Source organism: Pinus tabuliformis, chromosome 3_2 (assembly GCF_031772625.1).
Source record: "Pinus tabuliformis cultivar Carrire ecotype Pingquan chromosome 3_2, CPIR1, whole genome shotgun sequence".
NCBI classification, from domain to species: domain Eukaryota; kingdom Viridiplantae; phylum Streptophyta; class Pinopsida; order Pinales; family Pinaceae; genus Pinus; species Pinus tabuliformis.
In genome coordinates, this window is record NC_142302.1 from 736,657,861 (window position 1) to 736,674,356 (window position 16,496).

A 16,496-nucleotide genomic window follows, 5' to 3' on the forward strand; every position below is an offset into this window, starting at 1 on the left:
ACAAAACAATGCCACTGACAACAAGAGAACTATACACCAACATACAAGGCCATGCATGTCCAAACTAGCTAGGAAATCACACATGGAAACAATTACCTGCAAGTATTCCTATTCAAGATGCTTGATCCTGCTCTTCTTCCTTGGTCCTTTCTTTCATTTCCTTTCATTTCCTTTCTTTTCCTTCCTCGGTCCAAATCTAGAGTGCTCCAAGAAAACTCTAAGTGACCAAGAGTGAGAGAGAGAGAATAATGGGAGATCTCTTAACTTGAGCTGACCAAGACATTAACATTGACTAAGCTTGCCAACTAATCCTTAGAACCCTTTTTACGAATGAGTCCTCTATTCTCTTCATTTTCCATTATTGTCCTTCAATTTCCTGACATGCAACTTGTGACCTTTTAGCTTCCTCTTCTCCTATTTTCCTTTATTTTCAGAAATAAATGTTCCAAAAATGCTTTTTTTTCCCTTTGATGCCTTTGGCATAGCTTTTTCCAATGTTCCTTAGCCAAAGCACACATCCAGTGATGGCCACTAGGATATCTTTGTCCAAAATTTTGCTTGGAATATGTGTCCCTTACCCATGGTCTCATTTTTCCTTTATTAGCTTTTATTACATGAACTTTTCACAAGCGTTGTTACAGTTGTACAATACCTATCCTCAATAAATTAATCACATTTTCATGTAATTACATACTTACAAAAAATATTACCGAACAAATCACAACTAAAATATATATTAAGAACTAAATGATATACTAAGAAATATAAATAACAAGAATCAAATCCATGAACATTAACTATATATTATTTCTAAATTTTACAAATAACATAGTTAATCACTTACGACAAAGAATATATTTAATGTAAAAAATTATTCTTCTTAACCCATTGTATACCTCATATTACATTAAAACAACTTGGACCCATCTTAACTCCGGATATATCAAGATCCAAGAGGCATTAAATATCTAGAGCTGGAAACTTTTTTTAAGTGTAAAACTTGAGGAAAATTTTGCAACTCAAGAAATTTAATCACTTTCACTGCTTTATAGATCCGGAGTTAAGATGGATCTAGGCCAGTTTCAGTCATGTGCCGCCAAAGAAAATATAACGAACATATGATTAATTTTATCAATAATATGCAAATTCGTCTAATATTAATATAATCATTTTAGATATGCTAAATATGTCTTCGATTAAAATGGTAATTTTCATTTTAAATTTTCTTAGTTATCTTAGTATGTTGACATGATAAATATTATTAATAACTTTAATGATGAAAAATGATGAGATACAAATTTTGAATGTAAAGTGACAATCTAATAGTGTTCAATCATAGAAAATGTGAATAATAAGAATATAATCAATTACAAATAGTCTTCATTGTGATTAATCTCAAACTATTTTCTTCTACTATTGTTACTCTCACCCTTGTTACTTTTCTCATCTTTCCATATCGATTATCGTATTCTCATATCAATTATATAAAAAGGGCAGGTTAAATCGTAAACCATTTAAATATTTAGCTCGAGTAAACATCATACCTTATCTCTCTTCTCTCCAAACAAAATTGCACTTACACTAGAATGAATGCATAATGTTAATCGAATCACTTTAAAATTAACGTACCATCATGCATCCAATTACATCAAATCAGAAATCAACATCTACAGTGAAACCAATTCATCTAATGCAAGCAATCAAATAAGATCATAAACGAACATTTATATTGAAATCAATGCTTCTGACACAAGCAATCAAATAGGATTAGAAATCAACATTTACACTCAAATCAATGCATTTAGGGCAAATAAGGAAATAAGAAATTAAACCAACATCTACACTAAAATCAATGCATCTAATGCAAGTAAGAAAATAGGATTATAAACGAACATCTACACTGCAATCAATGCATCTAGTTCAACTAATCAAATAGGATTAGAAATCACCATCTACACAGAAATCAATGTGTTTAGTGCAAGCAATAAAATAGGATTAGAAATCATCTACATTGAAATCATTGCATCTAGTGCAAGAAATCAAATAGGATTAGAAATAACCGTCTACAACTAAAATCACTAAAATCACTTTCCATCTATATCTATATCTTGCTTTGTCACTCTATTTCACTTCCAAAATATACACTTTCCCCAATCTATCTATCTATCTATCCCTCTATCCTCCTATCCCTCTCCCTCTCTCTCTCCACTTCTCACTCTCTATGTCTCTCTTCTTCCCTCCCTCTCTACCCCTCCAACTCCATCTCTTTATCCCTATCTCTCTCCTCCTCTCTCCCAAGTCCCCTCGCTCATGCTTCCTCTCTCTCCCTTCCTCTCCTACCTTCCTCTCTCTTTCCCCATCTCTCTCTCTCTATCTCTCCCCTCCAATACTCTCACTATCTCCCTCCCTCTCTCATTCTCTCCCTCCCCCCTCCATCTTTATCTCTCCCTCTCCTTAAGTGTATTTCCATCTCTCCCTTGTTAGTCCACCTCTATCAATCTATGTGACCGTTCTTCGCTCCCATATATATATAGAGTTAATATATATCATGATATATTAATATATTTTATAATATAACAAATTTAATATTATATTCATCAAAAGTTATTAAATTTAACAATATTAATATTATAATCTATTAATATGAATATTAGATTTAATATTTAATATTAATATTAATCTTTTAATATTAATATTATGGTTAATATTTTTTTATTGCATGGTATTAATAATAATTTGGCCCATAGGCTTCACCTAAATAAAGCCTATTTTTTGAGTGTTAGTAAGTATTAAGAGGTTTACGATGTAGAGTTAATATGTATCATGATATATTAATATATTTTATAATATAACAGATTTAATATTGTATTAATCAAAAGTTATTAAATTCAACAATATTAATATTATAATATATTAATATGAATATTAGATTTAATAATAATGATATTATTATTAATCTTTTAATATTAATATAAGGGTTAATATTTTTTTTTTGCATTGTATTAATAATAATTGGCCCATAGGCTTCACCTAAATAAAACTTATTTTTTGAGTGTTCATAAGTATAAAAAGGTTTATGAATCATGAGGAGCAAGGTGGAAGTTTATGGAAAATTTTCTAATTCGATGTGAACCACAAATAAATAGGATTTCAGTATGCTGCTGGGGTTTTTTTTCCATGGAAAATCACAAATGAGGGAGCTCCACTCCCTCCTACAAGGAAGTGGTGGCCAACAAGGACAAGAAACTTCCAGAAAATGGCAGAGTTACCGTTGAGGAAGGAGGAAGAAACACAGAAGAAGAAATAGAAGTTACCAAATAGAAGGAGAACAATGGCACAAAAGACAAGCAGGAAGAGGACAAAAAACAGGGAGCTAAAGACAAAAGACAAAAGGGACCTTGTAAACCAAAGCTGAAATCACACCCAGAGTGGTTTTAAATGACCCAACGATGCAGGTGCACAAGGACCACATGCACACTTATGCAATCATCTGTAAATTCATGGGTTTATGGTCCAAATAAAAAGTATTATAAACATGGATTAAATACCATTGGAAACCTAAAGGGAGCATTGATCTACATCTTGGGTCAAAAGGTTTCTTCACGGTGGTGTTCACAAACATTGAAGACAAAGACAGAGTGTTTGAAGGAGGGCCCTACTTTTATGCAGCAGCAGGTCTTTATATGAGGCCATGGATGATGAATTTTGTGTTGAAATGTGAAACTTTTACTTCGGTCCCACTCTGGGTAAGACTTTATTCTCTACCTCTTGATTATTGGAAAACTGAATCATTAGCTGCCATAGGCAATAAATTAGGTTAGTTTGTTAAAGCTTTGGAAGCTACTAGAAGGGGAAAATACACCTCCTTTGCAAGGATATGTGTGGAGATAGATTTATCCGGAGCTCTTCCAGATGAGGTAATCCTAGAAGTTTTTGACAACGAATGGGTGAAAACAATAGACTATGAGCACATTCCGGTCAGGTGTCGAAGATGCCATGAACATGGGCACCTACTCAGGGATTGTCCTCTTAGTAAAGCTGACAACGAAACCAAAACTAATATAATGAAAGACATTGATCGTTTTCACAAAGTGGTGCACAAAGGAAAAGGCGGGAGAAAAGGGCCAAAGAAACATCAAAAGGAAGAACAACAGGTTAGTCAGAATTAGTTTCAGGTTCTTGAAACAGAGGAAGAATTAACAGCAGAAGATCAAGCAAAGGAAGAAAGTCACGGGAAGAAGGAGAAAGGAAAAAACAGGGAACAAACACAGGAAAATGAAAAACAAAAAGAGATCATGATGAGTGATACAGAACTAGAGATGGATCAGGAAATGACCCAAAGTGAGATAGAACTGGAGGACAATGAGCTTTAGGAGATTCTTGATAGAGAACAACTAGACCTGGAGGGGTTTTTACTCCAGCGAAAAACCAGGGGGGTAGAATCGTTACCAAAAGAAGAGTTCAATAGAATACAGTAGTTGTATTTATGGAGTACTCAGGATAAGGGTTTGGATCGGGAAAAAATTAGTAGGTAGAGAAATGAAGGGGTGAAAATGATAAAAACAACCCCGAGTTTAGCATCTAGAAACCCAGGAGAGAAAAGAGGTAGGAAAAATTAGAACAAGCTATTGATGGAATGTGGAAAGCTCATGATAGAATCAGGTAAGATGAAAGATCTAGCTAGCTACTCTGTTACTAATCTTTAAATATGAAGTTTACATCTTGGAATATTAGAGATCTAGGTAGTAAAAGAAAATAAAGAATTCTTAGTAATAGACTGAAACATGAAGCTTCAGATATATTTTTTATCCAGGAAACGAAATGTTCCATTCAAAAGTTAAGACAAATACATACCAAATGGCTGAGTAAATTTGAGTTTCTAGAAGTTAAAGAAGAAAATTCAGCAAGAGGTATTCTCACTCTCTAGAATCCCCAAAGAATAAGCATAATAGATGCTGGAGCATCTAGAAATTATTTATCAGTGGTTATTCAGCCTGATGGACATAGGGAAACCTATCTGGTCACGAATGTTTATGGCCCTCAAAGGATAGATGAAAAACTCTGGTTTATAGAATCCCTTGTGGATCTCAGGGATAGACATGCAGAGATACCTTGGATTATGGGAGGGGACTTCAATATGATCAAATCACTTTCAGAGAAAAAAGGGGGATCTAGAACTCTAAACAAAGACGCTTTGGCCTTTCAAACCTTTATAGATAACATGAATCTACTTGACATGGACACAAATAATGGCTGTGTTACAGAGAAAAGTGTCTATTTAGAACTGTTGTATCCCACTAAGGTGTGACAGCTGCCTTAGAAACAAACAGAGAAAACTAATTTTTCATTTCCTTTATGAACTATAGATAGAGAGGAATAGAAAGAACCGACCTGTGTCTTGCGCTAATCCTTTGATCCAATCCCTCTCTTCTTTGACAACTTCCAGCTACCTGCTCCCTCACTTGCCCAGCTTCACCAAGTACCTGTAAGATCACAGAAGAAGAATACTATACGAAGACATGGATCTATATTCATAAACAACTTAGGATCAGATTTAAGTTAACCATAGAAATTGTTAACACCCAGGTTGTTCCCTTTGACTCCCAAGGGAATACGGCCGGGGTAACCACTAACCAATCTTTGGATTTACAGTTTCTAGCCAAACTGTAATCAGAGAGGGCTCTCTCTTTATGATTTGTCTCTGTTCTGATAGTATTTTAGGCTAGCTATGATGTTCAAGGTTTTGTTTTTGGAATGTGTTTGGTGATGATTCCAGTCAATATATATAGGTGCTTACTAGCATGTCTTAGTCCATTGGGCATGGAGTCAGTGGTCCTTTAGTTTGTTTGATGTGCTGTGTGGTAATGAAGTGATGCTGCAGAGCCAGATTAGTGTCTGAGAAACAATTTTTTGAAATGGTGATTGAATGTGGTGTATCCAGTTTATGCAAGGCAATTAAGAATCTTACAATAAACTGCTAAAGAAAAACAGTGAGAATATTATTCTGGAAGCAATGGAGAATTTCTAGATAACATTCATACTTATAGAATTAATAGAAACATGAGCAATTAAGAATTCATGTCCATGGTTAATTCTAAAGACAAACATTTACAGCAGTAAAAATTGAGCGCAAGGTGTAATAAAACAAATCCTGCACTATTCTTTTTCTTTACTGCTAGTTTAGTGTAACGTGAGTATGATTTAATAAACATAAGAAGACAAGAACAGAGATTGAGGAAAACTTGTTATTTCATCAGGCAGCACAGGAATTCTGCATCAGCACACATAGCATCATCTAGACATCAAATATTTCAGGAAATCACTGAGCTGGTCCAGCCCTTTGTATTAGATAAACTGAAAGTATACAATAGCTTTGCCTTAGAGTCAAAATCACCAACCCCTAATGCGTTGCCAAGGGGGGTATATATACAAAATTTACATAAGAAAAATATCAGAGAATGAGTTAATGGCTCATTTATGTTATGCCAACTCCTGGAGCATTGTAGCTGAGAGAGTTAATGCTAAAATAACTCTTTAGTGCCTTAGCTGTCAAAAATAGTCAGAAGCAGTTGGTTTGGCGGCTGTTGGAGTCGGCTGAGGATACGCTGTCAAAATTTGCGTATTGTCTTATCCCTTAGGCTAGTTGTCATTGTCCATGTGCTGAGTCACCTTTCCACTGCCTTTAATGCTGACTTTGTCATGCTGTTTGTTTTGTAGTGACCTGGAGCTGGCAGTGGCCGAACAACTGAGGCTACCGTGGCAAAATCTGAAGCATTGCTTGCCACCAATCCTCCTTAGGCATTTGATGTCTCTGAATCTTTATCAAGGTCTCATCGGCTTCTGTATATCTATAAAAGTTAGGAGGAGTTTCAAAAAGATGATTTACCTCATTTTCAATAAAGAACAGGCCTTCAAGTTTGTCATATAAGCTCTGTCCTGTAGGAGGCCCTGTTTGCTCAGATGCACTGCCAGATGCAGTGATCTGATTTTCAATGAAAGTTGCCATTCTGTTGGCAAATTGATCTCGGGAGATCAATATTCCTGCACCGCTTAGGAGGCTGGGCAGGCCCTTTGCTTGCAGCACTGCCATCTTGAGTTTATATTCCTCCACATCACCCTGTATCTCATAGCACTTCCTCTCCACTGTTTGTACATAATTCCTGAGAGTTAGTACCTTCTTGGCAGTGAGGACAGCCTCTGTTCTGTTGGCAATGCCTATGGCTGCCAGTTCCTCCTTTTCTTGCCTGTTCAGGAAGTCTATCATTATGTTGGCCTGTTCAGGTCTGTCTCCCAGTAATGTTTTGGCCTTATGGATTTCTGCTTGTGCTTGGCCCATTAAGTCCATCTGCTCATGTATTGTTTTGATTGACCTCCATTGTTCACTGATGGATTGGCCAATTTTGGCCCATAGAATCCTTTTTATGTCGGCCATGGTAGTCTCTAGATTCAGCTCCTTCTCTAAGGCCTTTATCTTGTCTTTTAGGGCCTTTATTTCTCTGCCCTGCTCTGCTACAGTTACTTTTGATTTGTCATACTTGGCATCTAGTTCTGCCAATTTTTCCTTGGCCTTCTTTATCTCATTTGCCTGGAGCTCCATTTCCTTCATGACTTTAGTCAATTCTTCTACGCTTGTGCTGGGATCCGGAGCTGTTGTTGTTGTTGCTGCTTCTGTTGTGGGGGCCACTGCTGCCTCTGTAATTGTTGCTCTTGTTGAAGTAGTTGGAGGAGCTTGGGATGTGGACTCTCTCTGTTTATCTTGTAATGCTCCTTCCAGCTCTTTCTCCAAATCTAGGACCCTCTGGTTTAGCTGCATTATGAGGTCCAGTTGGTCATCAACCTGTTTTTCCTTTTGTAGCTCTGTTGTTTGAGGGTGCTCTGTGGGCAGCAGCTTTAACCTCTTCTTTAATGCATTTAGGTCATCTTCTTTCTTCTTCAGAAGGGCCTTTACACCCTTTGGATCACTAGGATCATGTCCTAGATCAATAATGATGTCCTCAAGTGACTTTATTCTATTGTTTTTGGCCAGGGAGGACATTCTCTCAAAATCCAACTGTGTGTTGGTATTTTTCAGGGACTCCTTTAGCTCATGGGCCATGGTTGCCCTCTCCACTAAGGTTGCATAAACCATCTCTCCAGCTTGCTTGTGGAGTTCAATTTGGTCCATGGGATGAATGTCTTTGGCCATGACCTCCACCCTTGTCTTCACAAAATCTGCAGCTGACTTAGGCTGCGGTATTGTAGGCTTAAAGTGACTGAGGATGATTTTTTCCTCTTTAATGTCATATACGGACATTAGCCTTTCTTGTTGGGCTGGTGTTGCATCTAGAAATTGTTTGTACACCTCTACCCTTAGCAAGTCATTTTGTGCCTTTATCTGCTTGAAAGAAGCCTTAGTGCTTTTAGGCTTCTTGCTCTGCTGAGAGGAGGAAGATACCTCCAAACCAAGTTGCAATCCTTGCTCCTGCTGAAAGGAGCTTGTCCCTGTGTGCTGGCTGCCCTCCCTGTTTTTCCTTGAACTGTCAAGGAATTCTTCAGTGATGTCTTCTACCTCCGGGGAATCAGCTCTTGGCTTCTTGGTCTGGGGTTGCTGGGAGGATCCACTAGCAGGAGTGGACTCTTCTCTGGCTCTTTTTGTACCCCTCTCCTCATGTGACGGGGTCTGCAAAATTGGAGTAGTCAATGGCTCAGTTTGTGGAGGTGGAGTTTGCATTGTTGGAGCTGCCGGTAGCTCCGTTTGTGGAGGGGCAGTCTGCTCCTGTTGCTGTTCTGTTTGCTGCCCTTGTTGGGGCTCTTGCTGCTGCTCATTTGAAGGGGCAGGCTTTTCTTTCACTGTTTCTTCTTCTGCACCCATTATCCCTTTGCCTTTGTCTGTAGCTGGTGCTGCTGTGGAAGGTGCCTGTACGACTGGTGCAGTCCTTGAGGCCGAGGTCCCTTCTCCTGCTGAATAAGGCCGTTTGAAAGGTACCTGCTGCACAGAGTCTAGGTCAATAGTTTTTTCAAGCTCCTTTACATTCTTTAGCATTGTCTCTTCTTCAGTTAGTTTTTCAACTAGAGTACCCTGCTGCCATTCTTGCTGGTTGGCATATCTTTCAATGTGTGGGTATTGACAATGCCTATAACCTAGAAGCCTGTACTTGGTTCTTCTAGTAGTAATGAAGCCTTGAGGGTCATAAGGGACCCACCGAAAACTATATGACAGCTTGTATTTATCTTTGAGGATTAGGTCGGCATCTTCCCATGCTTCTTTCTTATTCATGATGAAGGGGCCCAACTGGTGTTTGAACTTGAGGTGGGCCTTCTTTTTGGAGCTGTGGAAGTGGGTGAGGTCGGACTGAATCAACTGCCTGTAATACTCCAAGGCAAATAACCTCATAGGCACATATTTTGGGAGCCTGTATGGACAGAGCTCACAGCCATAGACTCTGATGACTGTATGATTCTCATATAGGTACCAATCACCTATTTTGTATTTTTTGGAAAGCTGCAGAGCTTTCTGTATCTCAGTTGATATTCTGGGAGGAGGGGACCTCATCAATAAGCAAGGGACTGGGTCCAGAGGTCCAGAAGATAACCAATCTTCTTTCCCCTCTATAATCCAGCTTTTTGATGTAGCATGGAAAAGCCTCAGACTGATAGTACATGAAAAGGTGATAGATATAGGCCGAGTACTTGAAGACACCCTGTCTGTCCACTTTGCTCAACTGATCATGAATCTTGTTAGCTATGAACTTAGCAAAGTTGTACTTGCGGGCAGGGGGCTGGCCTGGGCTGTAAGCAACTAACAATACCAGCATTGTTGCATCCACATGCTCACTGGTTCTGTACCCCAACACATAGGCAATCATGTCCAGCAAAAGCCTGCCTACTTCAGTAAAATAGACATCCAGGTAGGGAGGTGGCCCTGTGGGCTGGCACTCAGGCCTCATAAATGTCTTGGTGATTCTTTGGATCTCTTCACTGGTCATGTTGGCACCATTGTCCAGCAGATAATTCATGGAAAATGGGAACAACAGCTCTGTCTGATCAAAATGGAGCATTTTATTGATGGATTCAGGATTAATGTAAAAGAGGATCCTCCCAGATGGAGAGCTAATAGCTCTGTGCTGCACATCATAGTTTTCTGCACATAGGCGAATGATCTCAGGAAAGACATTGACAGAGGGGAGACAATAGTATGGCAGGTTTGACTCCCATATCCCATATGTATCATGACCATTCAGGTAGTCCTCTCTCAATTGCCTGAAGGTCTGCAGAAAGTCCCTGTTACCCACAAAGTCTTCAATGAGGTAGTCCTTGTCAGCAAAGGGCAAGGCTTCCAGGTCTTTATTTGGTGGATTTAATGGAGCTACACTGAGGGCTGAGGGTGCAGGGGCAGCCATTGTATAATCTGATTTTGAACAAGGTGAGTGCAATGGATTGCAAGGTTCCTCAGAGCTTAAGTGATAGACTCACTGTAGACAATGTTTGAAATGTTTTTCTCAGTGGAAAAGGCAGGCTTGTTTCTGCAGTTTTTGGTAAATTCACAGGGATTGTGAATTGCTAGGGGTAAATTGCAGAGGGTATGTGAGATTTACTCTGGTAAGAAGCTGCAGCTGGTCTACACCCGGCAAAAGGGAACAATGCTGGGCACCTGGAGGACAAATTTACAATTTTGGTCCGCGAATTGACTGTTTCAATGTCGAATTATAGTGCTGGGGCAATGCAGGTTTCTTTAGCTCTCATTTAAGTAGCAGACAATGCTTAATTGTGGAACTTGACAGGTGTTATAATGGTGAATTTGCAGAGAAATGGTATGCATGGGCGAAATGGGAGAATTATGGTGAATACCTGTATAAAATCGCTTAGAAAGCCTGCGGGCCGAACTGTGAAGGCTGAATGTAGCTGAGTTGATGAGTTGGCACGGTCGCAAGTTTGAATTTGGAGGTCCGGAGGCGATTTGGCAGTGAACCAGCGGCAACGGCTATGTCTTTTTCGCTCGAAAATGACATAAAACGGCCCAAACCGTGACTTTTAACGACGAATTCAGAAAAAATGAGTAATTGGCGCCTTTCCGCCGATGACGTCAGCATGACGTCATGGCGGGCCCGGGTACGGAGGGTGACGTGGCTGCTGAGGTGTAGGCCAGCGTGGCCGGACACGGTGGCGGGCGGATAAGGTGGCAGGGCTACGTGGAGGGCCACGCGGCGCGGGGGCGGGAGATGGTGCTACGTCATGATGACGCATGGATGACATAAGGGGGAGGTGGTAACGGGGATGGTGGTAAGCGGTTTCCCCGCACCACCTTTGGGCAAAGGCGGTATCGGGGAGGGGGGCTCCGAACAACCCCGCCGCCTGCCACGCGTCCCATGTACGGGGCGGAAAACCACCGTTCCCCGGACGCTAAAGGTCGGCAGATCCAAATCTGAAAATACCCGCCCACCGTTGGATCGGGGGTGGCAGATGATGGACGGCTGGCGGGCCTCTCGACGGATCGTGCATGTTGGGGGGGTCTCACCGGCATATTAAAATATTCAAATTAATATTTTGGGCGGAGAACTTTAGGTTTAAGGGTTTTTTGTGGGTTTTTCGGGGCAAGGGTTAATCTGAGGGGGGAAGAAGGGTTAAAAAGTGGGTTTTAAGCAGAGGGAAGGGGTTTTTGTGGAATTCTTGAGCAGAGGTGAGGTGAGGGCCTAGGGGGAGGTTATCACTCCAACCAGAGGTTAGAGCAATCCCATGACAGGGTTGACCATAGTCCCTGGTGGACTAATGTCTCCCTTTAGACAAACTTATTTAGCTATAGTGCTAAAAAGGGAGGATATTTATACAAAGCTAGGGATTTATACACCATGGTGTTATAATAGTAGGGAAAAGGTAAGATAGGGGATTTAGATAATAGAAGTAAGGGGTTAATATGGATGGAAAAGGTGAATGAGGAGTGAAATCACTAAGTTTATGTGCAGATAACTTAGCTTAGGGAGTAGATCAAAATAAAAGATTTTTAGACAAGAAATGTGGCTTTTAAAGGAATAAGAACCACCATAAAACCTCAAATTCTTCCCTGAATCTCAACTGATGAAGGGATGTTAGTACTGAATGTGAAAGGGGAAAATGTGAAGTTATACATGCTCCTTTGCTTTGCTGCAACATGATGGAGAAGAAGACCTTCTCAATCCATTGATTTTCCTTTTTGAATAGGTTAGCACACATTCAATTGTAAGGAATGACATTTCTGCAACCCCATCTGCCTACCCATCTATTTGCCTAGCATTTTTTGTTTCTTCTTGGAGGGTGCACTTAGACTTGCAGACCCTTATTTGCCTTTTCTTTTCTCTTGGCTTTTTCTTTTGATTTTCTATCTAGAATTACCCTTATTGCTTCCAAGGTCCCAAATTAAGCAGTTGGGAACCTTAATTCTCTACCTAAGCTACTGGTCTGCCAAGATTAAACAGTTTGGACAGACTTCTTTCTCTATTCTACAACAGAAAATTGAAACATGGCATGATCCAGATTAGGCTTTTGGACCATCCATCAAACTTAGTCACCATAAAGCTATATACACACCTTGTCTCTTTTTTTTTTTTGGAAATATGGGATCTTTGTGTCAGCAAAGCAGAGCATATTTGGAACTTTCTTTGCCAATCATGAAATATGAAACCTATTGATATAGGTAGCTAACAGTGGCTCCACTTGGGGATGGTTTTTCTTCTTGAAAGACCAAGAACAGCAGGTGAGAATGCCTTGGCCCTTGATCTCTTCTTGCCAAAATTTTAAAATTCTCTCTTTGTATTTCAAAACTAGAAGCTATTACCTATGTGGACTTTCTAGCATGCAAAGCCCCCTTTCTGTTTATTTATAGTGACTTCTCAAACTGAACTATTTATCTGCTTAAAGAAAATATATACAGTTGATTATGTACAAAGGAAAATTAGGCTGCACTCATGGATGGTAGTCAAAATAGTGCTTGAGCACCCTGCCATTCACAGGACCCTCACCTAAGTCAGTGTCATCCAAATTTTCCAAGAAGTAAGTCTTATTTCCCTGTATTGCTTGTATGACAAAAGGCCCTCTCCAAAGGGAGTCAAATTTTCCATGTTTTCCCTTATCCTCTCTTCTTGAATCCCACTTGAGGACTTTGTCTCCAATATTGAAATCTTCTGCCTTAGTCCTTCTGTCAAAAGCTTTCTTTAATTTTTCTTGTAAAACTTGAACCCTGCTGTAAACTTGATCTCTAGTTTGCTGCAAACATATTATTTGATTGATCCTTCTTTGTATGTCATTTGGTTCACCTTGACTTTCTTGAAGAAGTTTCATGACAGGAATCCCTAGTGATGAAGGGAATTTAGCTTCTAATCCATAGACTAACTCATATGGGCTGACCCCAATTGATCTCTTGGTTGTTAGTCTATCTACCCATAAGACATTCACAAGTTTCTTATGCCAATTCTTTTTATTTTCTTCTAACACTTTCTTTATGATGTTTACCAGAATTTTATTCGATGATTCAGCAAGGCCATTTCCTTGGGGATAGTATGCAGTAGAATGGCCCAAGGTAATGTGAAATTTGTGGCAGAAATTCACCATCTTCTTAGATCTGAAAGTAGCAGCATTATCTGTTATTATCTTATCAGGACAACCAAATCTAGAAAGAATATTGGTCTCAAGGAACTGAATGATAGTGGAATCATTAGCTTGTCTGCATGGAATAGCTTCAATCCATTTAGTAAAGTAGTCTGTAGATGTTAGAATCCATCTATGTTGGCCTGAAGATGAGGGATGAATTTCCCCAATGAAATCCAAGCCCCATTGTTGAAAAGGTCTCTCTGTTACAATAGGCCTCAAAGGAAGTGGCAGTAACTTTCTCTTTCCCTCAAACACTTGACATTTATGACATGAGGTGGTGAATTTCTTGACATCAGAGAAAACAGTGGGCCAATAGTAACCAGCCCTCAGTATTTTATCCACAGTGGACTTCCAATACAAGTGTCCACCACAGTCACCTGCATGAAATTGTTTGGTGACATTGTTAGTCTCATTCTCAATCAAGCAGTTTAACAGTATACCTTCATGGTTTTTCCAAAGCAAATTGCCATTTATAACACAAAATTTAGAAGCTTTCGTTTTTAGGAACCTACACTTAGTTCTGGACAATCCTGGGGGAGCACACAGGTTTTGTAACACATAACAGATATCAGAGTACCAGGGGGATTGTTCAAAGGCTACATTGATCTTTGGAGTCGCTAGCTCCGGTTCACTGTCCAGTTGGTTGCTGTCCAAGGCTTGGAAATTTGTTTCAGACATTAATTTAGCCAGACCTTTTCCTTTTATCAGTTTTGTAGGTTTTATTTCAATGTCAAATTCTAAAATATTTGCAATCCATTTTCCTATTCTGCCCTCTAAGTTCTCTTGAGTAAGTATGTCTTTCACAATTGGGCTTGGTACATAAGCTATAACATGGGAGTATAGGATGTAGATCCTAAAGTCTTTAATAGCTTTGACCAAGGCATATGCTTGCTTTTCCATAATCTGGTATTTCAGGGGTGCATCTCTAAGAGCTTTACTAAAGAAAGCAATGGGTTTCTCATTTCCTTGGTCATCTTTCTGTAATAAGACAACAACAATTGTGTGTTGGGAAGCAAAGGAAAATATGATAAATTCCCTATCAAATTGTGGATTTGTTAGGACTGGAGTTTGGGTGAGGGCCAATTTTATTCCTTCAAAGGCTTGACTTGCTTCTATCGTCCATTTTACCTTTGAATCCTTTTTTAACATGTTATTTAGTAACCTGCTCAATTCGGCCAGATTTGGGATAAATCTCCTCAGGAAGTTGATTTTACCCAAAAAGGCTTGTAATTCCTTTACATTTCTTGGATGAGGCATTTGTAAGATGGCCTGGATTCTGTCTGGATCAATCCTAATGCCATCTTTAGAAATGATGTGGCCCAACAGTTTACCTTCCTCCAAACCAAACAGGGATTTCTTAGGATTTAAGGAAATCCCATATTTCCTACAAGTTATGAATATCTGCCTTAGATGTTTCAAATGTTCTTGGTCAGATTTGGAGAAAGGTGTGAGGTCATCCAAATAAATGACAAGAAAGTCATGAATCTCTTTGGCAAAAGCAATATCCATTGCTCTTTGGAATGTAGCCCCTGCATTCTTCAACCCAAAAGGCATTTTAACATATTTGAAGGTTCCCCATGGGGTTGTAAATGTTGTTTTGTCCTGATCATCAGGATGAACTAAGATCTGGTTGAAACCTGAGAATCCATCAAGTAGAGAAATTCTTGAGGCCCCTACTACTCTCTGCAAGATGTGATCCATCTTGGGTAAGGGGTAATTATCTTTCAAGGATACTTGATTCAAGTTCCTTAGGTCAACACATAGCCTTATTTCACCGGTTTTCTTTCTTGTAGGGACTAAGTTTGAAATCCAATCAGAGAATCTGATTGGTGCTATGATGCCTGCCTTAAACATTTTCTGTACCTCTTGTTCCATTGCTGGGAGAAGCATAGGATTGATTCTCCTCAATTTTTGTTTAAAGGGTTTTTGATCTGGCTTGAGAGGGATAGTGTGTTGAATTACAGAGGTGTCATAGGATTTTAAATCCTCATAACTCCATGCAAAGACATCCTGGAACTCTTTAAAAAGGTCAATGTATTTAGGCTTTTGGTCAGGAGGTAAGGAAGCAGACAATTTTATTATTTTGGGTTGTTCAGCAGTCCCAATGTTACATTCTTCTATGGCAGTGTTGAGGGGCTGCATTTTTGGTTTGTTGGGAACATCATTGGAGTCGAAAATGTCTTCTAAAGGAGCTAATCCTGTTGGAAGAAAATTGTCCTTCAATTTTATCACTTCAGCTTCATCTTCGGCTGTCTCCTCACAACTAATTTGTTGGATTTCTTGTATGTTGTCTTTGTTGAAAATTGTAGGATGTAGCATTTGGTTAGCTGTTTTGGGTGATATTGCTTTGTTATTCTGTTTACTCTGTATTTGTGATTGACTTGCTCTTTCAGGTATTTGTGATTGACTTGCTCTTTCAGTGTCAATGTTTAGTCCTGAAAATTCTTGCTGTAAAGTCAAGAAATTGTTTATTTGTGTATCATCATCAAACACTTGCCAATCCTTGACATTGTTTGGGACAGATGGTCTGTGTTTTATCTCGGCTGAAAAACAGTGGTGGGGCTCAAAAGGTAGCTTGCAGGTACTTGCAAATGTGGCCAAGCTATGGGCATGCAGATTATGGGTTCTAGGAATTTTGGTAATCTGGAATTCAGTGAAGGACTGTAGTAGTTCAGCAGCAGCAGACCTATAAGATCTCAGTCTTTTATCATTAGTAACAAAATTTCCCTTTACTTGTTGGATGATCAAGTCTGAATCTCCCATAATTGAAACCTTTATGGCTTGTAAGGATTTTACTAGCTTAAGGCCTAACAAGAGAGCTTCATATTCTGCCATATTGTTGGTGCATCTGAAGTTTAACCTATAGGCTCGGCCCTCTGCATGACTGTGTTGTTTAT